The following is a 26,879-nucleotide window of genomic DNA, read 5'->3' on the forward strand; positions in this document are numbered from 1 at the left end:
GTAGAATACAACTTCCCTACCCAAGAGGAGCAGGGGAAAGTGATCTGCATAAATAAAGCCAGACTGGCTCCATTTTATGTACAGAAGAAGAAAAGAAATCATTTTTATTAGCATCTTCCTTTCACTGCAAATATGTCAAGTTTTTAGACGCCAGCCTGTGCCTCACAGCAAAAGAAGCACTCGATCAACAGGGAAACAGAGGTTTTTGAAAACTGCTTTTTGTCTTGGGGGAATCAGTACTGCTCATGCTGGGTGAAAATAATACTCTAGTAAAAGGTTTCTGGGAGGGAAGGCGGCATTATATAGCCCAATCTTGTCAGATTGTGGAAGCTGAGCAGAATAGGTACTTGGATGGGAGAATGCCAAGGAAGACTCTGCAGAGAAAGGCCAAAGCAAACCACATCTGCCTTGAAAGCCACTTGCTGGGGTTACCATAAATTGGTTGCAACTTGTTGGCCCTTATTTATGTAAAGAGTTTGTCCTATCTCCCAGACCCCAGTATACTATGATAAGTTTCCACAGGAGTATTATAGGCAACAACTTCCCCTGGAGTTCTTCAACATCACCTTTTCTCCTAGCAGGATGCATTTACTCATATTAGCTATGTAAATATGTGTGGCTGGAGGTTCATATAGCCAAACCATATCACAAAAACATAAGAAGGGTCCCACTGGATCAGAACAAAGGTCCAGCTGGCCACACACTGTTAAAAGAAGCAACTTTTAAAAAATGCATAGGTACATCTTGGCTGGGTTTAGAGCGGTATCAAATCTTACTTTGGCCAATCTTCACGGTTGGTATTCTTCTGGATACCCCATGGTGTACAGACAACATATCTAAATCATGTTGCACAAATGAGAGTAGTAGTAGTAGTAGTAGTAGTAGTAGGTTTTTATACGCCGACTTTCTCTACCACTTAAGGAAGAATCAAACCGGCTTACAATTACCTTCCCTTCCCCACAACAGACACCCTGTGAGGTAGGTGGCGCTGAGAGAGCTCTAAGAGACCTGTGACTAGCCCAAGGTCACCCAGCTGGCTTCATGTGTAGGAGTGGGGAAACAAATCCAGTTCACCAGATTAGCCTCTGTCGCTCATGTGTAGAGTGGGGAATCAAACCCGGTTCTCCAGATCAGAGTCCACCGCTCCAAAGGGGAGGGAGAGAAAACATTTGTGGACTGCATTGGGCCAGCATTGTTTATCTGGAGGGGAAATGAAGGGAACTGGAGTACCAGTTCCCTCTAGAGAGGCAGAACTGACATGTTCAGGTCTCCCACAGACCTACGGCCAGCCCTGCCCTTTTGCGTGTATAATTTGTGCCACGACAATGACTAAGGAATTCCACAGTTTATTTAGCTAAGTGCTTCTATACAAAATAGTCTCTCTTCTATCTGTGCTGGGATTATTGCCTTGTTGGGTTGGCCCTGAAAATGGCTGTCAGCGTGCATATAAACTATGATTTTAAAATTACATTACAAGTCTGCACCCTGCTTTTGTTGAGAGAGACAGCTCTACATGCCCCCAAAATAAGCAATCACTTTTTGTTTATTATCCTTAGGAGTTACCCAGCAGAAAATGAACTTTCTGTTCTTTAATCTAAGAAGGTATATTCTTCCTCCTCCTTTTCACCTGTCAAGTAGGGATTTACAGGATTTAAATGGTTGTCATAATACATTGTGGAATCTTTCCAGTGGTGTCTAAACCGAGCAGGCCTCAAGCCCGCTGGGATGCAGCGGGCCCTGGTTTATTTCAGGCCCTGGTCAAGCATTGCTCTTAATCCTAGATGTGTCAGGGTTTATTATCGCTAGCCCTATTAGGATTGCCAGTCTCCAGGTGGTGAAGGAAAATAACGAGCACTGATGGCTACTGGAAACATCAATAAGACTTTTTATAATTCAGTCATAAAAATCAAACCTTATACAGTGAAACAGAAGCAAACAAAGTCCCGTGGTGAAAATAATTTTCACCAGGTGAGGTCTCCCGGTTGCCAAGTTCCAGGTGAAGGCTGGAGATCCGTTCACTGGGGCGGCACTAGCGGCATGCCAAGCCGCAAATGAAACAGGTACCGCAAGCAAAGGTAGTTGCAGATCGATATTGGCTGTATGTAGCCGAAGAATTTTGAGCCAAAACTTGATTTTAAAGTAAATTGTAACAAAAATTGGGGCTAAATTGCCCTTTACTTTGAGGAGAATTTCCTTAGAATATTTTAAGCCCGAAATAGGATTCCGGTATTTTCCTATTTCGCTGATGCTTTGTCCATCGGGCTTAAGGTGGCTTGAGCTAGTATATTTGACTCTATATAAGAAAAATAATACAAAAATGCGAGACTTGAATATGCTATACAATCTTAAGAATACTAATATTGCTAATATAAGTATACAGAGGAGTCTTAACACATACATACCAAATGCCAGTGAATAATATCACATCTGTCATGAGGAAGGCTTGTAGCATTCTTAACAATGAGTACTCATAGCAATGCTTAAATGTGCTATATTGCCAACAGGTGCAACTAGCATTAAAGTCTTATTGATGTTTCCAGTAGCCATCAGTGCTCGTTATTTTCCTTCAACTCTGTTATTATAGCACGAGGAACGATTTTTGAATTGTATAACCAGTCATGGCATATTGGTCAGACTCTTTTGCTTATACCACTGAAGAACATGAACGGGTTCTCAGTGTTGTTCCACCATTACAGGAAAAGGTTTCTATTAGAAAAGATTCTTATGAGCAATTATTGAATCTATCTAAACGAGGAGTACGTAACGATATGCATGCCTCTTCGTTAGCTGACTATTTAAAAAATAAAATGATACCTAGAGGTTTAAGAATAAGCAAGGCACCAACTTTATTCCGACAGGATGAGGATTTCAAAAAACGTTGGATGGCAATCCTCAATAAATGTTCTTATGATTTAATGTTGCTTATTGTACAACAGGCAAATGCTGAGAATATAAAAATTAAAAAAGAAACTGAAGAGATGAAAGACAAATTAAAAGATGAATTGGATACTTCTGAACTGGCTAGCTTAATTAAGAAATTGGAGTCTGATTTGAAATCCTATACTGACAATATAAGGTCCTATAAAATTAAAAAATTTGAAAGGGACACAATGGATTATTCAAAAATGCTGTTTATCCTTGGTTTAATATTCAGGAAGGAGGGACAGAACCTCAAAATACAGGCAGAAGATATACCCGTCAAAATCAAACTGAGAGTGATTCCTCTAGCCTTTCCAGCCGCTCCTCATTCAGGGAATACTCTTTAAGACCCAGGAGAGGCCGGGGATATAATTATTTTCTGGGAATCAAAGTATCACTGAACCTTTAGCTCAATTTTTGCAGTTTTATTTAATGGATTTTTCAAAAAATACCCCATCTTACATACAGGACAGTAAGGATTTTATAAATAAAATTGAAGGCATTTCCATTCCTAAGGACTCAATTTTGGTTACTTTGGATGTTATAGCCCTTTATACAAATATTCCTTTAGATCATATTAGGGCTATTGTCTCTGATTTGCTGGAGGCACGTATGGAAAAAATTCCTCCTTCTCATTTTTTGTTGGATCTCCTTGACTTAGTACTGGAGAAAAAATTTTTTCGTTTCCAGGATGATATTTTTTTACAAGTCAAGGGAGTAGCAATGGGGTGCTCGTGTGCACCTTCTCTGGCCAATATATATATGGCAGATTATGAAAAATCCTTTTTGTACAGTAATTGTCCTTTTATTTCTAATATTTTGGTTTATTTTCGTTTTTTGGATGATGCTTTCATGGTCCTAAATAATAAGCAACACTATGATGAATTAATAGTCTGGCTTAATTCAAAAAATCCACATATTCAGTGGACAGGACAGATGCACAAAAATAAAATTAATTTTTTGGACTTAACTGTGGCTGTTACCTCGGATTTAACTTTATCAGTGCAACCATTTAAAAAAATCACAGACAAAGGAGCACTCCTTCATTACAACTCTTTTCACCCAAAACATTTAAAGCAAAACCTACCCTATGGTCAATTCCTCAGGCTTCGTAGGAATGCTACAGAACAAGCTATTTACAATCAAGCAGCTGATGATTTGACCAAAGTACTTCTCTCTAGAGGTTATCCACATGAAGTGATTTCTCAAGCTAGAGCTAAAGTGGATAACATGGATCGTTCTACATTAATTAGTGACCAAAGAAGGCAAAGTGTGTTTCAAGGGATTACCTCATCTTTACAATTTTCTACCCATACCAGGGATATTCAAAATATCATATATAAGCATTGGCATCTAGTACAGGAAATTCCTGGCTGTACTATAAAGCCCAGATTTGGCTATAGAAAGACTTCCTCTTTAAGGGATCAATTAATTCATACAGATGCCTTACTTAAAAAATCTTCTACTATCCCATTGGGTCATTATAGATGTGGACAATGTAACATGTGCCCATTTTCTTTGCCAGTAAAAGAATTTACCAACCCTGTTACTAATTTTTGTTTTAAATTAAAACATTTCTCAAACTGTAATAGCAAAAATGTTATTTATTTATTGAGATGTCCATGTGGTCTACTTTATGTAGGAAAGACAACTAGACCCATTAAATTACGTGTGGGTGAACACAGGTCACGTATTCGTAATAACGTGGTAGAGGCCCCTTTAGTTTCACATTACAATGAAATGAGACATGCTGACACTGACATTCAGTTCTTTGTGATCTGGCAATATGCACCCAAACCTCACACAAAACAAAATATAGACAGACTTCTGTCTCAACAAGAAAATCGCTTTATTTTTATGCTTAACACAATGTCTCCTTATGGATTGAATACAGCCTATGATTATTCCTGTTTTTTGTAAAATGACCTGGTAGCTTTGAACATGTAATTGGCACAAGGCCTTCTCTTGTTTCTAAAATGTACTGTTTCTTTAATGCTAGTTGCACCTGTTGGCAATATAGCACATTTAAGCATTGCTATGAGTACTCATTGTTAAGAATGCTACAAGCCTTCCTCATGACAGATGTGATATTATTCACTGGCATTTGGTATGTATGTGTTAAGACTCCTCTGTATACTTATATTAGCAATATTAGTATTCTTAAGATTGTATAGCATATTCAAGTCTCGCATTTTTGTATTATTTTTCTTATATAGAGTCAAATATACTAGCTCAAGCCACCTTAAGCCCGATGGACAAAGCATCAGCGAAATAGGAAAATACCGGAATCCTATTTCGGGCTTAAAATATTCTAAGGAAATTCTCCTCAAAGTAAAGGGCAATTTAGCCCCAATTTTTGTTACAATTTACTTTAAAATCAAGTTTTGGCTCAAAATTCTTCGGCTACATACAGCCAATATCGATCTGCAACTACCTTTGCTTGCGGTACCTGTTTCATTTGCGGCTTGGCATGCCGCTAGTGCCGCCCCAGTGAACGGATCTCCAGCCTTCACCTGGAACTTGGCAACCGGGAGACCTCACCTGGCGAAAATTATTTTCACCACGGGACTTTGTTTGCTTCTGTTTCACTGTATAAGGTTTGATTTTTATGACTGAATTATAAAAAGTCTTATTGATGTTTCCAGTAGCCATCAGTGCTCGTTATTTTCCTTCAACTCTGTTATTATAGCACGAGGAACGATTTTTGAATAGTCTCCAGGTGGTGGCTGATAGGGTTGCCAACCTCCACGTACTTGCTGGAGATTTCCTGCTATTACAACTGAGCTCCAGCCACTAGAGATCAGTTCACCTGGAGAAAATGGCCGCTTTGGCAGTTGGACTCTATAGCATTGAAGTCCTTCCCCGCCCCAAACCCTGCCCTTATTAGGCTCCACCCCAAAAACCTCCCGCCAGTGGTGAAGAGGGACTTGCCAACCCTAGTGGCTGGAGATCTCCCACTATTACTTGATTTTTTTTTCTTTTTGAAGCAATTTCACATTTTGCTTGCCAAGCCACATTGATTTTAATTCCCTCCCAACTCTCCAATTGGAGAAGGAAATTTAGGAGAGGGATCTATGTAGCCAGGGTTCTGCTGGGTTACATCTGCACATATGCTCCCTCCCCATGATGAGTAAATGGTGCTTTCCAAATTTTGCTGATCATAAGGATGAAGTTGTTTGAATTAGTTAGTAGGGTGTGATTCAGAAATATAAGTCTATTCAAAATGGGACTATTTGATTGTTGGAAATGTCAGAAAAATTACTTGTGTGTGTTATTGGAGTTCCCTCTGCTATACCTGACTACGGATCTATGGAGTTGGGAATGTTTCGTCTGGAGAAGAGTACGTTGAGGGGGGGACATGATTGCTCTCTTTAAGTATTGGAAGGGATAGCGCTTAGAGGAGGCCAGGGAGCTGTTCCTGTGGGCAGCAGAGTATAGGACTCGCAATAATGAGTTTAAATTGTGGGCGGAAAGGTACCGGCTGGATATTAGGGGGAAATTTTTTTACAGTAAGAGTTGTTCAACAGTGGAATCAGCTACCTAGTGAGGTGGTGAGCTCCCCCTCCCTGGCAGTCTTTAAGCAGAGGCTGGACAAGCACTTGTCAGGGATGCTCTAGGCTGATCCTGCATTAAGCAGGGGGTTGGACTAGATGGCCTGTATGGCCGCTTCTGACTCTATGATTCTATGAATTATATCCCTCTGCTATACCTAACTATATGTATATACAGACCTCTGGATCGCAGCTATACATACAACACAATGCATAAGTTTTGTTATGATGATAAAGAACATTGATTCCTAAAAGTTTTAGGAAAGGGATCAATCCACATAATGGTATCTTTAATGGGAATCCACCTGTTGGTTCCAATCCCTGAAGGGAAACAATCCACCATGTCCAAGTTATTTGGAATTCATGATGCAGGGAGTGTGAATAATCCACCATGAACTTTTCCTTGCACGTGTTCTACTGAAATGAAGCGTGCGTGCCAGAGTGCTATGCTATTGGGCTTCCACACAACCCCTCTTTGGTTTGATATGCTTTTATGTGATGGATTACCAAACAGCCTTGATGCCTTCTGTGACTTCAGATGGAAAGACTGGAATCAACAAGGGAATCCCAATAACTCCTGCAGACATAATATGTGCCGTGGAAAAGTCAAGGGGCTTTTCACCATTCCCCCCTTCCCCTGAGTAGAACGGATGAATAACAGCGAATGTGCCTTTCCTTGGGCCTAACTATAATAATTGTGAACTAGGAATCTGTTTGGTGTACTGGATCAAAAGAAATCTGATTCCCTGGGAGCTTAATTGGACCAAAATAGATCATGTTCAATGCTGGAAATCTTCCCTTTCTCCCCAGGGTAGAACTGGTCCAATAAATTGTGTAACATGGCAGCTCTTGCAAGTACAACATCCCAAAGTAAACATAATGCCATTGGGCTCTTATTTTTAGTATAGGTTAATTGACAGATGGCTATGTGGAGGTGCTGTGCTCAGGGAGATCTAGTGAAACAGCTTTGGATAGCCTTGACTGCTGTACAATGAACATTTCTTGAATGTATGTAGCATTTGTTCTGCTTGACAAACAATGCTCTTGGTGGGTTTTCTTTTTTCCTCTTGGCTTTACAGGTTCCTTCTCTTCTGAGAAGATTCTATTCTGTGTTCTTATGGATATGCAGTGAAGATGGAATATTCACCGCTAATAGCAAGAGATTCCTGTAGCTAAGGTTTTATTTATGCCTGTAAGCCTCATTTACTTTCTTCATAACATATGTGCAAATACACAGATGAAGAAATATTAGCGGGAACCACATATTATGTGAGACAGCCACAGTTGTACCCATGATTGTAACTGGGGAAAAGTGTGCGGTGGGTATGGAAATGCCTGCTGGCTGCTTCCATGCCCCTCTTCATCCACACTAAAGTTTTCCCATAGAATAATACAACCAATTGCTCAACCTTATGTGGAAAACAAAAGGGAATTGTGCTTGAGAGCAAGCCCACATAGGTGAATGCAGAATCTTGAAGAGTGTTCTCGTAAACCTAATAAAAATGATACCTGTTGATACATGCAGCAGAAATAAGTGAGGTAAATAATCAAGAAATTAGCACATCAGGAAGAAGGTTTGTCGTTTACTATTTTGCATTCTGTGCATGTTTTCTATTTTCATGGAGCAAACAGAAAACAGACCTGCTTTCCTCCAAATGGAGTGACTTTTCTCTCTCATTTTTTCTTTAGCTTTTAATGCAATAGGTAAAACAATTAGTCACAGTTTTCTGCTGAGGAAGAAGTGAGTGAAAGTCAGTAGCGTAACTAGTACAGTAATGATGGAGGTGCTTCCTGTGTACAGAATCAGTGTGGAGTAGTAGTTAGAGTGTCAGACTAGGATCTGGGAGACCCAAGTTCAAAATCCCACTCTGCCATGGAAGCTTGCTGGGTGACTTTGGGCCAGTCACAAACTCTTAACTTAAGAGGGTTGTTGTGAGGATAAACTGGAGGAAAGGAGAACAATGTAATGGGTCCCCGCTGTGGAGAAAGGCTGTGTACAAATTAATTAAATAAATAAATCTGGAGACAGAATGAAACAAGCAGTCAAAGTCCATGTAATAAGCTATTATTAAAATAACGTTAAATCACAGAATGTTCTATTTTCACTTTGGTATCATCAGATATGGCTTCTTGAGGGTTGATAAGAAAGCAGACAGCAGCTTGCTTTGGGGCATAGTGATATTATTAGGCAGTGCTGCAGCACTGCAGTTTCTTATTGGCTGAAGCTGGGAGGAGGCCTTACTATTGGTTAACTTCATCCCTCCCCTTGCCATATGCAAGTGACATACCTTGGGCGAGTGATACAAAGTTTATGGTGATAATGTGCTTGGAAACTGTCAAGTTCTGTATAAAAGCTATGAGCTGCTACCAAAGGAATATGGCACTTTTATAAATACTTGTGTGTTCCCAATAATACAGAGAATATGCGGTTTAAAATGTTAAATTATACATTGTCTGTGAACAAAATCTAGACTAGGTCACAAAAAGCAATTTTATATATTAGAAAAGGAAGAATACCTATGGGATTATGCGGGCATTGTACTGAAACCTGACTAAAGAGTTTGAACTCCTGAACAAATACTATTAGCTTAAACTAATTAAAAGCTCCAGAACATGAAGTTAAATATGGGATTAGTATACATTATTCAAGTAATGAGTGGCTGAGAGAACAAAAGGAAATAATATACAGTCTTTGGAAAATGAGATGGATACAAATTACCTTTGAAACATTTAGGAAATGTGAACAACTTTATACATTCAAGTAATGTCATTGACCTCAAATGTAAATAATAAGCTTGTGGGCATAAGTGTTTGCAGGATGTTTCCTTGTACAGAGGTGGGCTTGAGTACATTAGGAAACTATTTTTACCCAAAAGCATTTCATTTATGTATCACCATGGAGGCGGTGAATATTTGTTTTTATTTTTTATTGTTATGAACATGCCTGAAGGTTTCTTCACAGTAAAGTATGATAAAAGTTTCATAGATTTTTAAATATATTTTTTTTACTAATAGAAAAACAAAGTCAATTTGTTATCATTATTATAATCAAAATGACTAGGAAAACTAACAACATTGGTTAAAATGCATTAATATTTGTTATTCTGGCACCTGAATGTCTGGCCTACAGAGTTCAAAGAGAGTTCGCTTTCAAAGGGAGGGGGAAGAGAAATAATGGAACAATCAGGGAACCTTTCCAATAATCATAAATAGGTCTTGTAACAGAAAATAATTTTTCCTGAAAGTTCATTCTTTTCCACAGTGTTGCCCCAAGCATCAGAGGCTTTGGGATGTTTTCTTCATTCTGCCTGAGGTAATTTTCTTTTTCAACTGAACATTTTCTTTCTGGTACTTTTGTATTGCTAATATACTACTCTATGAATGACATGTCTCAGAGAGGGGGAGTGATTTGCTGTTTTTTTGCTAGGGTGCGCGAAGGTGTACCTGTTTAACTACTATGTGAAGTTTCCCCTTATTCTCTTTTACCTTTGTGTTAGTCTTAGAGGAAGCACATCTGTTAATTCTGTTGTAAGTTTATTAGGGTTAATGCTTTAGTTTTGTATTTGCAGTATTCACAAATATTGGGGATAATCCTTCAATCACTCTTCAGGTTGCGAAATTTTGCATGGCAGCAATGAAAATTCGATGCCATAGAACAGCCTCTTAGCGCAATTGACAGATGTGTCCCAGCTGTAATTTTCTTTTTAAGTATTATAAGACTCGGACTGTAATTCTTTGTTTGTAAGAATTTATTAGCCCATGTTTTCTGTTTTATCTTGTTTTATCTGGCTAAGGGCCGTAAATAAATTATCTAAATCTAAAACAAATATTGGGGGTTTTGCGTGTTTTCTCAAAAGTTCGCTTGTCTCTGTGTGTCACACATGGTATCAATTTTTTGATAGTGTTCCTATTTGTTGCCATTTTTAATTGTGGGCATATTATGGTACAACTTTGTACTTTTGTAATTACAATAACAATCTTTTGTATTTTCCATTATATTTTGCAATTTTTGAATTTTTTTTATGCTTCTAAAGTTATTTTTTAGACCTCTGGTACTCTGTACCCCTTTGGGTTGCCAACCTCCTTTGGATTGCATACCTCTTATCAGTACACATCATGTTTATTGAACCTCCAGGTACTAGCTGTAGATCTCCTGCTATTACAACTGATCTCCAGCCAATAGAGATCAGTTCCCCTGGCCGCTATGGCAATTGGACTCTATGGCATTGAAGTCCCTCCCCTCCTCAAACTCCACCCTCCTCAGGCTCTGCCCCAAAAACCTCCCGCTGGTGGCAAAGAGGGACTTGGCAACCCTAGTACCCCTATTTCTAGTCTTAGAGGGAGTGCATCTGTTAATTCTGTTGTACATCTCTGTTGAAGTTAATGTTTGAGCGTTTTATTTGCAGTAGTCACAAATATTGGGGGGGTTGTGTGTGCTATCAAATGTTAGTTTTTCTCTGTGTGTCACACGTTGTAGTGCACATACTTGAATTCTTTCACCTCAATCACTATTTATTTCAGTGTTTGTTTTCCAACAATCATTCACACTTGCTGTGTGCAACTATAGTTCTACCCAAGGCCAAGGCAGGGGTGGTGACTCCCTCAGAACCAATTCCCTGCTCTTGGTTCATGTGCCCACTGTATAACACCAGGGCTTTTTTGTGATGGGACTCACTGGTACCCTGATCTGGATGGCCCAGGCTAGCCCAATATTGTCTTGGAAGCTAAGCAGGGTTGGCCCTGGTTAGTATTTGGATAGATTACCACCAAGGAAGTCCAGGGTCACTATGCAGAGGAAGGCAATGGCAAACCACCTCTATTTGCCTCTTGCCTTGAAACTGAGCTGCCAGCCTCCAGGTGGCACCTGAACATTTCCCTGCTATTACAATTGATCTCCAAACGACCAAGATCAGTTTCCCTGGAGAAAATGGCCGCTTTGGAGGGTGGGCTCTATGGCATTACATCCTGCTGAGGTCCCTCCCCTTCCCCAAACATCACCCTCCTGTGGCTCCACCCCAAAAATCTCCAGAGCTGGCTACCTTACCTTGAAAACCATATGAAGTTGGTATAAGTCAGCTGCGAATTGACAGCACTTTATATACACACACACACACTGGTACTGAGCACTGACCCCTTTTTGGGAGGCTCTCTCAAGTCCTGGAGATCACTTGCAATTCCAAGAAATTCCAGGCCCCACGTGGAAGTTGGCAGCTCTACTGCGGTGCCAAGTTTAAGAATTTCTGTCGGTTACGTAACAGTGAAGGATCACAGAATAGAAGGCATTACTACAGAGCAACAAGAGCAAATAACTGTACTTGTATCTAAAACTTTTAAAAAGGATAATGCAAGAGTTTAATTGTTCTTGAATTATTACCAGTTTCCTGTGACACTTTGCTACATTCTTAACAGTATGCATGGAATGTATGCCCATATGTTGTAACATAACCTTCCCACAAATTAATAAACCCCTTCAAAAACTATCCCTTTCTGCACTGAGAAACGTTAAAAAATGTTTTATAAAAAGGCTAATGGTGTGTATTGTTTTGATATTGTAACACATAGGTCTGCTTTTCCCAGAATCCTTGTGATCACAGAAATGTGCACATTCCAGAATTTGCAATGTCCACAGACACCACATGGGTTTGCCAACCTTCAGGTGGGACCTGGAGAGCTTCTGGAATTACAACTGATCTCTAGATGACAGAGATCCGTTCCCCTGGATAAAATGTCTGCTTTGGAGGGTGGACTCTAGACATTATACCCTGCAGAGATCCCTCCCATCCATAGACCATGCTCCATCCATGCTGCACCCCCAAATTTCCAGGAATTTTCCATTTCAGAGTTGGCATGCCTGGGCACCAGGAGGAAAAAATGGGGGAAACTCCAAAACTTTGAACCCACATATGAACACATGAAGCTGCCTTCTACTGAATCAGACCCTTGGTCCATCAAAGTCAGTATTGTCTCCTCAGACAGGCAGCGGCTCTCCAGGGTCTCAGGCAGAGGTCCTTCACATCACCTACTTGCCTAGTCCTTTTAACTGGAGATGCCGGGGATTGAACCTGGGACCTTCTGCATGCTAAGCAGATGCTCTACCACTGAGCCACAGCCCCTCCCCTCAATACCCTTCCTGGACTGCTCATTTAATACATATAGGTTGGTTTTGACCCAAGTAACAGTTTAACAAAGAAAGGACTGACATTTAATCACAACATTCATCTTAATAAGATGTTGTAATCATGCCTAATTTTTAAAATGACTACAGTTATTTAGAAAAGATGTAGAACCTTCACCTTTTAGAGATGTGAGGGTTATGATGCATTCCGCTAGTAAGAGATCAACTGGGTTACTTTTTTGTCTATTGGAAGGTTTATTGATGTGTAATTATGAGGGCTGATCTTACATTGACATAACAGAGGGCAATCTGAAGAAACACTCTGAGGTCAGGGAGGTGAAATCATGTAGAGAACTTTGTCAGAGAGCTTGAACATTTTTGTGGCTTTTCTGTGTTTACTTTGGAAGTAATAATCAGGTTTAGACAATTACTCACTGGTGTGGCGGCTGACAACCCCAAGCAGTGCCTTGTTGGATAACTCTTTCTCTGAAACATCACTATTGAGAACCAAGAATTTTTATCAGTGCTCAGAGTGACTGGGAACCAGTGAATTGTGAATGAAGTGGTCTCACTGGAGAAGGAAAACAAGTCCAGTGGACAGAAAACCTGTGGCTTTTTAACTGGGGGGTTGTGCATACAGAGTTGCTGTAATCCAGAGTCCTGTGTGGATATAGGGTTGCCAGCTCCGGGTTGGGAAATACCTGGAGATTTTGGGGGTGGAGTCTGAGGAGAGTGGGGTTTAGAGAGGGGAGGGACTTCAATGCCATACAGCCCATTCCTGAGCTGACAGCGCAGCGGTGTCTCTTCCTAAGCCAATTCCCGTTTCGCGGCTTTTTCTTGTTTTACCAGGGCCTTTCACCCCATAGGGAACAGCAAGGCTGCGCCTGCTAAAAAGCTAAAAAGCAGGTGCAGAACCGCTGTTCCCGGCGCCGGCGTAACCGGCCCGCCCCCCACCCTGCACCGGCGCGGCCTCTCCCGGTTTTACACACACGCTGGCGGCGGGGTCACAAAACCTCAAGAATGCGCTAATAGAGTCCAATTTCCAAAGCAGCCATTTTCTCCAGGGTAACTGATTTCTATTGCCTGGAGATCAGTTGTAATAGTGGGAGATCTCCAACCATCACCTGGAGCTTGGCAACCATATGTGGATAGATGGAAACTGCAAGCCAGATCTGTATGCATCCTACACAGAGTATGTGTTTTTTTTTTTCCTATGTAGAGAAGAATAGGGATACATCTAGAGAGTCGCTTTTCATCCTTTCACTTAAATGGTAAATATGGCAAGTGGGCACAATAGGTGCTTTTAAAAAGGGTTGTGTCCCTTTTATCAGTTTAAATCTCCGATTGGACCTGTCACTGTTCTGGTGTCCTAGATTCCTATATTTAAGGTGGTACAGAATATCTGGTTCAGCCTTATATATATACAAGGCTCATATACAAATACTGGCCCCTTTTCTGGTGACTGACGATTAACAGTTTCAAGAGGTCCATGCACTTATGTATTGTTTTACAGCTTTTGAATACATACCGTGCTCTCTCTGTCTCTCTCTCTTTCACACACACATACACACTGCTAATTTTATTTTTGGCTTTAAGAAGCAACCTTTCCCTTTGCACAGCAGGAATAACAGCCCTTGATATTTTAAGTTGTCATTCTCCAGTTTCTAGAGTTTAATTCATTCATTGTTGTTTCGCCTGATTCCCTTGCTCTAATTGTTTTACCCTTTTCGTATAGCCAGCTTTAGTTTGTTGTATAGCCAATATTTGCCCAAACCTCTCATTTATCTTTTTTTCTCCTGGTATTTCCATTGTATGGTTTATGTTCACTACATGTTTTCTTTCTGAGTATCATTCTGCTGCTTTGCAGTACATAACTAGAAAGGGATCTAAGGTGGTGGATCTTAGGCAGGGGTGGGGAACCTTTTTCCTGCCAAGGGCCATTTGCACATTTATGACATCATTCAGGGGCCATACCAGGTGTAGATCTCCCGGGGGGGGGGGAAGAGGCTAGGGTTGCCAGGTCTCCAGCCACCACCTGGAGGTTGGCAACCCAGGGGAGGCCACACAGAGAAGGCCTGCAGGGTGCCCCCACTCCCCCCTCCAAGGTGGAAGGGCAGCCAGCAGTGGGCCCGAGAAAACGAGGTGCCAGGGGGGCGAGGCCCACAGTCGATTGGCAAGGGAGGAAGGAAAACAGAGAAAGAGGAGAAGGGAGGGAAGGAGAAATGGAGAGAAAGGGAGAAAGGGAGAAAGGGAGAAAGGGAGAAAGAAAGAAAGAAAGAAAGAAAGAAAGAAAGAAAGGGAGAAAGGGAGAAAGGGAGAAAGAAAGAAAGAAAGAAAGAAAGAAAGAAAGAAAGAAAGAAAGAAAGAAAGAAAGAAAGAAAGAAAGAAAGAAAGAAAGAAAGAAAGAAAGAAAAGGACGGAGGGAGACAAAGAAAGAGGGAGAAAGAGAGGGGAGAAAGAGTGACAGAAAAAGAGGAAGAAAAGAGAGAAAAGCCTTCCCACACACACACACCCGCGCACGCTGGCCCCGTGCGACCAGGCCCCAGCCTCCCCTGCCCAAACACACTCGGCGGCGCACAGAGCCCCACGCAACCGGGCCCCAGTCTCCATGCCCTCTCCTCCCCAGAGTCCACAAAAGGGCCCCCCTGAAGCCCGATCGGTTCCTGCATGCATGCTCTGCTGCCGGGAGCTGCCAGCCTCTTTCCCCCTCCCTCTCGCTGCTCAACAGCCAACAGTCGGCGAGAGGAGGTCCAAAGGGCACCGCAGCGCCACTGTAAGCTGTGGTGCCAGGAACACCCTCTGGGAGGGCTGCCCTGCGCCCCGCCTCTGCAGCGGGGCCCCGGAGCTCCCGAGGGCCACAAAAAATGTCCTCGGGGGCCTCATACGGCCCCAGGGCCTGAGGTTCCCCACCCCTGATCTAAGGAAATTCTCAAGAAGATACAGCAAAGTATTCAATAGCCAGTAGGAATTTGCAACCTCATATTAAGGGCTGTTAGTACTGTGAGCAGGAAAATTGCCAGATGAGCCAGAGATTTTAACTATCCGAGGATAATCTGTAAAGAGGGATTTTGCTACCATAAGCCACAAAATCAGACAAGAGCAAACATTCTGGTAACGCCTCCAGTATTTCCAGGCACAGTCAGTCCTAACTCTTTCTCACCTGTTTTCAGTGGTTCTGGCTTGGGTCCCAGGCAGGGCCTACAAGTGCAAAGGTGCATGAAAGGAAAAAGGCAAACAAGATTTCACCCAACATGTCAAGAATTTATCAAAGGTTCAGTCCTAGAAGTGGGTGACAGGTCAGGTAGAGGCACTTTTTTGTTTCTGCATGTTTGCTTTTGAACTGGTTTGCACGCTTCTAGGTGTGTTTAAAAGTCCCAAAATCTTGAGGCAGCTTTGCTTTCATCTCTACCTTCTCTTACAATAAAAAAAAATGTTTTGGCTGAGGCAGGAGTGTCTAAGAAAAAAATGTATGAAAGGCTACAGAGCATGAAGTCTCAAGCATGGTTTTGCCCAAAGCTCCCTGCCACAATTGTCAGATCCCTTTTGAGTGGCAGATCCTTGGAGAGCTTGAACAATTGGCAAAACAGAGGAAGTAGGCAGAATGCATTACATCGGCAACTTGGGAGAAGAAGCAGTTGTCTGAAAGGGGGGAGTGTGCAAAAAACCCCAAAACAATCCAGGGATCTGTTTTGAGGGAAATGCTTTAATATTAAGAACATATGAACATAAGAAAGGCCATGCTGGATTAGACCAAGGTCCATGAAGTCCAACAGTCCATTCACACAGTGGCCAACCAGGTGCCTCTAGGAAGCCCACAAACAGGACAACTGCAGTAGCATTGTCCTGCCTGTGATCCTGGAGAGAATAGGTGTGCATCATGACTGCTATCCATTTTGACTAGTAGCCATGAATAGCCCTCTTTTCCATGAACACATCCACTCCCCTCTTAAAGCCTTCCAAGTTGGCAGCTGTCACCACATCTTGTGGGGCAGCTGCTTATTGGTTATCAGGCTGGGAAGCAGTGTCCAGCTTGTTAGAGCTGGTCATGATGGAGAGGCTAGGACCCCAGAGAACTTCTCAATTTCTTGATAGGATGGGGGCCTGACCTAAGATGTGACTCTAGCTCTGTCTGAGGAGGACAGCTGCAACTGAGTTGTAACCCAGCAGACCATGATCACAAGCTATGTGTGACCCCTGCCTGCCTACATCCGATGCCATTTTCCTTCATTGCATTTGCAGGTGTGTGTGTGTGTGAAAGGGGTTGCTAAGACAAAAGAGTTCGTGAAATCTTATGTGCCTGGCCACAGTTTTCCAGGGGCTCTGATCTCATGCAGGCGACAGTATTGCAATGAAAACTACACGGTTTGAAGGTTGTTTGGAATCTTTAGTAGGTTCAAAATACTGCAGCAAGATTCCTAGTAGGGGTGAGTTATAGGTCCATAACTTGCCAGCTTTGAAAGATGTATATGGGATGTCTATTTGCTTCTGGGCACAATTCAAACTGCTGACTATTGCCCATAAAGCCTGATTTATTTGGAATTAGGGTATTTTTTTATTTGTGAATTCATATAGAGTTACTCCAGCACAACTGTAACCACTTTGAACACCTTCTTCCATATGAACCTACACGGCAATTAAAATCAACACCAGCAACTTGGTCCCCACTTAGAATCATAGAATCAGAGTTGGAAGGGACCACCAGGGTCATCTAGTCCAACCCCCTGCACAATGAAGGAAATTCCAAACTACCTCCCCCCCCCAGTGACCCCTACTCCATGCCCAGAAGAGGGCCAAGATGCCCTCCCTCTCATCATCTGCTTAAAGTAATAGAATCAGAATTGCTGACAGATGGCTATCTAACCTCTGCTTAAAAACTTCCAGGGAAGAAGAGTTTACCACCTCCTGAGGAAGTCTGTTCCACTGAGGAATCGCTCTAACTCTTCTAATTCTTCCTAATGTCTAGATGGAAACTCTTTTGATTTAATTTCAACCTGTTGTTTCTGGTCCGACCTTCCAGGGCAACAGAAAACAACTCGGCACCATCCTCTGTATGACAGCCCCTTCAAGTACTTGAAGATGGTTATCATATCCCCTCTCAGTCTCACTTTCTAAAGTGTGATAGGTAAGCACAAAAGGCAGAACGTTCAGTTGTGGCATCTAAGTTATGGAAGTTCCATGCCATAGTAATTCACAAGACAACAAGCTTGCAAAACGTTTGGCACCAGGTGAAAAAGTGTTTTTTTTTAAGACTTTTGAAAAGTATTGTTTCTCTCTCCCCACCCCCATTATTAAGTTGGTTTCACTGACACTGTTATTATACTAGCACTAAATTATTTTCTTTTTTATCTACAAGTATGACTTCTTAGCGGTGATTTTTTAAAAACTAAAATAGCTCTGAGAAAGTGTTAAAAGTACTTGCTGCTCTTATTTGTATTTTGACTACTTAATCGTTTTGCTGCTATTTTTCTATTTAACGATTACTCTTTTAGTTGATCTTTTTGTTGTCGACCTGAATGTAATCCTTGAGAGAGCAGGGCAAAAAGTATGTAAAGTAAACAACGACAACAAAATTGAGTCTCGCCATATCCCCCCCCTTATGGCGCAGAGTGGTGAGCTGCAGTACTGCAGTCAAAAGCTCTGCTCACAACCTGAGTTCGATCCCAAAGGAAGTTGGTTTCAGGTAGCCGGCTCAAGGTTGACTCAGCCTTCCATCCTTCCGAAATTGCTGGGGGTAAAGGGAAGATGACTGGGGAAGGCACTGGCAAACCACCCCGTAAACAAAGTCTGCCTAGTAAACGTCAGGATGTGACATCACCCCTTGGGTCAGGAATGACCTGGTGCTTGCACAGGGAACCTTTACCTTTTTAAATCTGTTACATGCTGTCTGCACATTTGTTTTAAATTACTCCACCACATGACAGTAACAATACACTTTGTTTTAAGCACTGAGGAATACAAGTCTTGTGAGTGAATGGTTGCTGAATTATATGCACTAAGTTTTTTAAAAAGTAGTTGTTACAAAATTGATACAATATGTGTTATGGCTGAGAGGAGAAAGGGGGGGGCGAATAAATCAACTGTAATGTCACACAGTGAGCACCAGTTATCTACTATGGATGGGCAATTAGAAACATCCCTCCATCTTTTTTACATTTATATTGAACATCCATCCCGTGGAAGACTTTTATGCAACGGGGAAAGCTTGCATGCTGCTTTATGATCACTGGTGGCTCATAATTAAATTACTTTACTGGTCCTGTGAGCGGTGTACAGCACAACTTGCAGTTCAAATCAGTGATGCAATGGTGTGTAGAACTTTCATCTGTATGCTTTATAGTACTCTCAGAAGACTTGAGGAGCACATCCCAAATGTGGGTATGGAAAAAGAACATCTGCATTATGAAATGCATGCAGAGAATTGTTGCCAACAGCATGTGTGAGCACAGCATGTGTGCGCACACCCTCTTCTGTCACACTGTGGTACTCACAACTAAGGCCCTGTTCAAGGGGTGGCATGGCAGAACCCCCCAAAATGCACTGCACTCTTGACTGCGAAGTCCTGGCTTAGACGGCCCAAGCTAGCCCAATTTCGTCAGATCCCGGAAGCTAAGCATGGTTGGCCTTGATTAGTATTTGGATGGGAGACCACCAAGAAAGTCCAGGGTTGCTATGCAGAGGCAGGCCATGGCAAGCCACCTCTGTTCATCCCTTGCCTTGAAAACCCTATGGGTTTGCCTTAAGTCAACTGCGACTTGATAGCACTTTACACACCCACACCCACACACTGATTGCAAGTCATGGATTCCACCTTTGAATGTTCCTTTGCGTAAAAGTTTCTGCAAACAGGAAGCTAGCATAGTGCTTGCTATGCTAGTTTTCCATTTCCAGGGAGTTCTTAGCATGAGAGGCAGCATGGTGTAGTGGTTAAGAGCAGTGGACTCTAATCTGGAGAACTGTGTTTGATTCCCCACTCCTACACATGAAGCCAGCTGGGTGACCTTGGACTAGTCACAGTTCTCTTAGAGCTCTCTCAGCCTCACCTACCCCACAAGGTGTCTGTTGTGGGGAGAGGAAGGGAAGGAGATTGTGAAATGGTTTGATGGTGCTTAAAAGGTAGAGAAAATTGGCGTATAAAAACCAACTCTTCTTCTTCTTCGTAGACCATTCCACCACCTCAGCTTTCTAAAAATTAATTCTCCTGCATCGGTGAACTAGGCCTACCTGCTAAATAGATGGCTACTGGTATTCCTTGGTGGTCTCCCATTCAAGTACTAACCAGGGCTGACCCTGCTTAGCTTCTGACAAGATTGGGCTAGCCTGTGCCATCCAGGCGAGGACTCTCTCAATCTAGCCTACCTCATAGAGTTGTTGGGGTGAAGATAAAATGGAAGAGGGAAGAACAATATTGTAAGCTTTGGGTCCTCATTGGAGAGAAAAGCAGGATATGAATAAATCCTAGTTGCACTGGGAGTCTTGCATGCATCGGACTTTGCAAGCAGCAGTGTGTGTGTGAACAAGATCTTGGGGTATGGGTGGACTGTAAGTTAAATATGAGCAGCCAGTGTGATGCAGCGACAAAAAATGCTAATGTGATCTTGGGGTGTGTCAACAGAGGCATAGCATCCAGATCGCAAGATGTCATAGTTCCGCTGTACATCGCATTGGTCAGGCCACGCCTGGAGTATTTTGTGCAGTTCTGGAGGCTTCACTTCAAAAAGGACGTGGAAAGAATTGAGAGGGTGCAGAGGAGAGTGACAAGGATGATCAGGGGCCTGGAGACCAAGCCCTATGAGGAAAGGATGAGGGAGTTGGGAATGTTTAGTCTGGAGAAGAGGAGGTTGAGGGGGGACATGACTGCTCTCTTTAAGCATTTGAAGGGCTGTCACTTAGAGGAGGGCAGGGAGCTGTTCCAGTTGGCAGCAGAGGATAGGACTTGCAATAATGGGTTTAAATTGTGGGAGGAAAGGTACCAGCTAGATATTAAGAGTTCTTTGATGGTGGAATCAGCTACCTAGGGAGGTGGTGAGCCCCCTCACTGGCAGTCTTTGAGCAGAGGCTGGACAAGCACTTGCCAGGGATGCTCTAGGCTGTTCCTGCATTAAGTAGGGGGTTGAACAAGATGGCCTGCATGGCCCCTTCCAACTCTATGACCCTATGATGCAGCCAAACCGCTTGGGCTATTTCACACATACTGAATAATGCACTTTCAATGCACTTTAATGATCATTTGCAAGTGGATTTTGCCATTACACATAGGCCATTTATGCTTGGTAATAAGCAGTGTGTTCCAGGCTGAAGTTCCCCACATTTTTTTTTTTAGTTTTGCATGCTGAACTGTCATTCAGGAAGTGACTGCGAAGCCGGTGCATCCCTGCTTCACATTCCGTAAGAGCCCCTTTAATGCGACCCTTTGTGTTTGCTCCACCCCTGCCTCCAAGAATCCCCTCAAGGAAGCATGCAAAATGACAGCTGTTCGTTAGCTATGCAAACGGCAGTTGGTAATTCACAGTGGGTAGCCGTGTTAGTCTGTCTGCAGTAGTAGAAAAGGGCAAGAGTCCAGGAGCACCTTAAAGACTAACAAAAATATTTTCTGGTAGGGTATGAGCTTTCGTGAGCCACAGCTCACTTCTTCAGATACCAACAGCAGTTGGCTAATGGAAGGACCAAAGGAGCAGGCGAGTGGGGTGGTGGTGGAATTTCTCCTTTTGCGTTGGGACTGTGAATAGGCATTTTAAAGGTTGCGTTTAAAAAAAGAGCTTTGAGCGAGCATCAAAATTGGCCCTGCATAAATGGCCATAGTAAAATTCAGCTGCAAAGGGGATTGAAAGTGCATTATTCGGCATGTGTGAAAGTGCCCTTGTGTGATTATTCTTTATTTCATGTTAGTCTGCTGCTGCAGCCAGAAATAAGGGGGTCTTTTGACCCCCTTAATGCCCAACGACCTTGTGTCGGGAATAAAAAAGGTAAAGGAGTCACCTGTGCAAACACCGGGTCACTCCTGACCCATGGGGTGATGTCACATCCCGACGCTTAGTAGGCAGACTGTGTTGACGGGGTGGTTTGCCAGCGCCTTCCCCAGTCCTCTTCCCTTTACCCCCGCAGCAAGCGGGGTCCTCAAAGGCATCCCACAAAGCAGAGCTGCGGCTCACCGACGCTCCTGCCCCTGGGAAAGCCGCGAGCCGCAGGCGCCCAAAGGCTCCTCGTGATTATTTGATCCGCCACCCGCCACCCAGAGCCAGCCGTCTGTAAGAGCCTTGCCACGGTCATGCTTGTTTCTGTTCACGTGCCTCCAACGTGTATGGCCTCTCTAGTCAATCCATCTCTTGTTGGGTCTTCCTCTTTTCCTGCTGCCCTCTACTTTTCCTAACATGACGGTCTTTTCCAGTGACTCTTGTCATCTCATGACGTGACCAAAATACGACAGCCTCAGTTTAGTCATTTTAGCTTCTAGGGTCAGTTCAGGCTTGATTTGATCTATAACCCACTGATTTGTTTTTTTGGCAGTCCACGGCATCCGTAACCCTCTCCTCCAACACCACATTTCAAAGGAATCTATTTTCTTCCTATCAGCTTTCTTCACTGTCCAGCTTTCACACCCATACATAGTAATAGGGAATACGATGGCATGAATTAATCTAGTCTTGGTGGCCAGAGTCACATCCTTACACTTCAAAATCTTTCCTAGCTCCTTCATGGCTGCCCTTCCCAGTCTCAATCTCCTTCTAATTTCTTGGCTGCAGTCTCCCTTTTGGTTGATGGTGGAGCCAAGGAATAGAAAGTCTTGAACAATTGCAATTTCCTCATTGTCAACCTCAAAGTTGTGTAATTCTCAGTCGGAAGCGACTTGACGGCACTTAGCACACACAAATGTGTTCGAGCGGTCAGGAGTCCTGCTGTTCAGACAGGCTCTTGACCTGAGCTAGGCCCATTCCTGTTCCTACGTTATTCCTTGGTTTTGATTCTCTGTTCAGGCTGTTCCCCTCCCCCCTGTTCTGGCCTTGAGTCTCTAGCAGACAACTCCCGCATTTTGGGGAGCTCGCTCCCTGCTTCCCACCAGGCGCTGCTATCTCGTAGTTCCCAGGCCTCTTCGCGTTGCGCCGGGGATGACTCCGTGCGGAAAGTTAGTGACGCTTCGCAGACTGGTTCGCCATTAGCAGCCTTGAACCGGTGGGTTGCGCGCGCGGGACCCTGCGGCTCCTGTACCTGCTTTCGACCTGCCCGTCCGAGCAGAGTGACTTTGTGGGGGCTGCCGAGGTTGCCCGGAGAGCCTCACACCGCCTCCCCGGACTTTTCCGGCCGGAGCGCGGGACGCCCCGAGCCCGGCTGCGCGCCTGCAACGCGCCGAGGCGGCGGGAGCCCTCGCGAGGTAGGCGCCGCCTGCGCTTGGGCGGGAGTGGAGAGGCCGGGGCCGCCTCACATCCCTTCTCCCGCCCGCCTCCGGCTCTTGGCGAGCACTAGTGGGAGCCGGAGAGGGCCGGGCACGGCAGCCGGCCCCGAGAGAGGCGAGAGGCCACGAGGAGGGCAGCCGCGCACAGCCTCCCAAGGAGCCCAGCTCGGCCAGGCGGGACTCCGGCTCGCGGAGACCGGCAAGTGAGTCCGGGGCTGCCTGGCAGGGTCGGGGACGGAGACGAGAGGGGGGCGCTCGGCCGCTCGGCCCCCTTCTTCTCCTCGACCCCCTGGGCGTGTTTTTTTTTCTTTTCTTTTGACTCTGAGGCGCCTCTGATAAAAACGCAGCGGGGGCTTTTCGGGGGAGGGCGAGACTCGGCTCAGTTGGAGCTATGGGTGGTTGGGGGGGGGAGCGCCTTCCTGGCCTTGAGGGTGGCGGGGAGTCCATTGGGCCAGGCCAAGTGTTCCCCCGCGCGGGCGGGGTAGGTTTGCCCCCCGCTTTGGGGCGGCTTGGGCGAGGAGCCGACAAGGGGGGCGCGGGCTTGCCTGGTCCCAAATGCGCCAGCTGGGAAAGCGGCGGCGGCGGCGCGGTGGGTCCCCTCCGCTTAGCTGCCGGCAGCGCGTGGGGACGGAGAAGCATGGGCGAAAGCGCACGGTCGCTTGAGCCTCCTTTCTTCCCTGTTCCAGCCAGGATCCAACGTCCAGGGGCGAAAGCGCACGGTCGCTTGAGCCTCCTTTCTTCCCTGATCCAGCCAGGATCGGACGCACGTTGGATCCTGGCTGAAACCGGGAAGAAAGGGGGCTCAAGCGACCGTGCGTTTTCGCCCCTAGAATCACAGAGTTTGATCAGAGACGTCTCCTGGGGTGAGCTTTGCAAAAAAACCGGCGTCTGTTCCGTATTGGATACCTTCTTTGCACCAAACGTGGGAGCAGTAACTCCTAGTGGTAAGGTCACCGGTTGGGGGAGGGAGCAGTTTCCCTGGAGACAGCCCTCTTCGCATATTATCATAAACCCATGTGCAACTTGCATGTATGCAGGGACGGTGCCAGTCATTTTTGCGCCCTCGGCAAGGCTGACTACTTCTGCCCCCCCCCCCATTGCTAACCAATTTTGAAAGACAGATGTTTTGTGCTTTTATTTTTTCTACAAGACCTTTTATAGGACAAAATATTGTCAAAGGCTTTCACGGTCAGAGTTCATTGGTTCTTGTAGGTTATCCGGGCTGTGTGACCGTGGTCTTGGTTTTATAGGACGTTATAATTAATTCTCTTCCATAGCACTGTTGAGGTACTTACCTTAAAATAAAAAATGTAAATTGCCAGTTGCATTTTTTTTCAAGAAACTAATTTGTTTAAAAACTGTGCCCCTCAGGCCAGTTCTGCGCCCCTCTGAGGTTTGCACCCTTGGTGACTGCCTAGTTTGCCTAATGGTAGCACCGGCCCTGCATGTATGCTCATATACACGTATGGGCTGTGGCGCAGTGGAAGAGCCTCTGCTTTGCATGCAGAAGTTCCCAGGTTCGATCCCCGGCATCTCCAGTTGAAAGGACCAGGTGGTAGGTGATGTGAAAGACCTCTGCCTGAGACCCTGGAGAGCCGCTGCTGGTCTGAGTAGACAGATTCTTTACTTTCAAATCCTTTCAAATTTATTAGTACAGTCAATCAGACCAGTAAAAGGTCTGATATAGTATAAGGCAGCTTCATGTATAAAAACAAGTCAATGTGTGTTCGCTTTACAAAGGAAATGGGAATGAATCCCCGGGTAACTAGGGTTCCAATCATGTTCGGCTGTATGTGCGTTGAATGTAACATGAGAGTCACTGAATGCATGTGTAAAGAAAAATCAAGTGTACACTGTGCACAGATTGTATGTGTCTTCACTGGAACTTGTAAATAGGGCACTAGTATCAAAACATGAAGTGGGACAAGAGGCATCTTAAAAAAATCAATGCTTGTTGGAGTTAGGATGATGCTACTGTGGCTGGTTTTGCCACAGGTGCCTCTGTGCCATCCATATAGGCCAGTGGGGGCCAATGTAATGATTAGTATAGTCCTTGATGGTGTCCAGTATGTTGAATTGGACATTGGAAGTACCCTGGCAAGTGAGACTATGTGAACCTAAACTCTAAAGGAGTAAATGTGCTCGTCTGTTGCAGCAAAAAACAAGAAAGAGAGCTTATGGGAAGATGCCAGGGTCCAGTGGTAGAGCATTTTCTTGGTGTGCAGAAGGTTCCAAGTTCAATTCTCACCTTCAGTTAAAAGAAGAAGAATTGGTTTTTATATGCCGACTTTCTCTGCCACTTAAGGAAGAATCAAACTGGCTTACAATCACCTTCCCTTCCTTTCCTCACAACAGACACGCTGTGAGGTAGGTGGGGCTGAGAGAGTGTGACTAGCTCAAGGTCACCCAGCTGGCTTCATGTGTAGGAGTGGGGAAATACATCCAGTTCACTGGATTAGCCTCCGCCGCTCATGTGGAAGAATGGGGGAATCCAACCCTGTTCTCCAAACCAAAGTCCAGGTTGTAGTAGGTGATGTGAAATACTTTCACCCGAGTCACTAGAGAGCCACTGCCAGTGGCAGTGTAGACAATGTTGACCTTGAGGGACTAATGGTGTGATTCAGTATAAAGGAGCTACATGTTTAACCTGTTGCATTAAAGATTAATGTGTTAATGAACTTTTGTGGCAGAAGCTGCCACCTTTGGGTGAACCTCATTTGGATAAGCCTTTGGAACTGAAATAGGTTTGCTGGAGTACATTTCAAATACGAGTGACATGGGAGGTGTGACATCTGCTTTCTGGAGTGCTGGGGGTGGGGAAGGGACACCTGTGATATTGAATGGTGTGGAATTTTGGAATTTTTTTTTAAAAACAGGAACTGTTACTCAGGAAAAAAATGCACATTGACAACTGGATAGTGAGAGACTTGCATCTCTTGCACATGGCCCCTCTGCTAATTGACTGAATGCATGCAGCGGGAGAATGGGGCAGGAGTGTAAGAACATAAGAAAGGCCCTGCTGGATCAGACCAAGGCCCATCAAGTCCTGCAGACTGTTCACACAGAGCCAACCAGTTGCCTCTAGGAAGCCCACAAACAAGACGACTGCAATACCATTATCCTGACTGTGTTCCACAGCACCTAAGATAATAGGCATGCTCCTCTGATCCTGGAGAGAACAGGTATGCATCATGACTAGTATCCATTTTAACTAGTAGCCATGGATAGCCCTCTCCATGAACATGTCCGCTCCCCTCTTAAAGCCTTCCAAGTTGGCAGCCATCACCACATCCTGGGGCAGGGAGTTCCACAATTTAACTCTGCGTTGTGTGAAAAAATACTTCCTCCAGATTTAGCAGATGACCCCACGTTCTAGTATTATGGGAGAGGAAGAAAAATGTCTCCCTGTCCACTCTCTCCAAACCATGCATAATTTTATAGACCTCTATCATGTCTCCCCTTAGCCGCTTAGAGAGTGTAATGCCCTCCACCTCCTTGCAATTGCTAGGTCATGAGCATGGTGCCTATGTGTGGAGATAGTGCCCTCTTGCATGTTCTCTCTGTGTCACTGGCAAAATTTGGAAAGCAGAGTCTGTGATCATGGAGAGGGAGCATACACATTGATACTGCCTCCACACTTAGGTGCCATGCTTACCCTTCCATGATGCCCTGAAGATCTCGTGCCTGCGCATTCAGTCAGCGCACGGAGGGGCTGTATGTTCAGACTTTTATTTGAAAGCATGCATGGTTGGTAGATGTTTGTGTATGTTTCTGCACGAGAGCTTGATACACCAGACCATGAAGAATAACTCAGTCCTTCCTCCTCTTGTGTTCTAGGAGCTACTTCCGTTCTTGATGCAAGCTGTACTTTGCCATTGTGCCTGAACTGGCAAACTAGGGTTTGTGG

The 26,879-nt window shown here is 44.2% G+C and overlaps 1 non-coding gene across 1 annotated transcript; it reads right to left on the reverse strand.

Annotated features, from left to right (window-relative positions):
* Positions 1-12,511: 12,511 nt before the first annotated feature.
* On the reverse strand, positions 12,512-12,583 carry TRNAA-AGC (transfer RNA alanine (anticodon AGC)). Its single transcript has one exon. It is a non-coding gene; the product is annotated as a tRNA-Ala (tRNA).
* Positions 12,584-26,879: the final 14,296 nt, after the last annotated feature.

Source organism: Euleptes europaea, chromosome 9, assembly GCF_029931775.1.
Source record: "Euleptes europaea isolate rEulEur1 chromosome 9, rEulEur1.hap1, whole genome shotgun sequence".
NCBI classification, from domain to species: Eukaryota; Metazoa; Chordata; class Lepidosauria; order Squamata; family Sphaerodactylidae; genus Euleptes; species Euleptes europaea.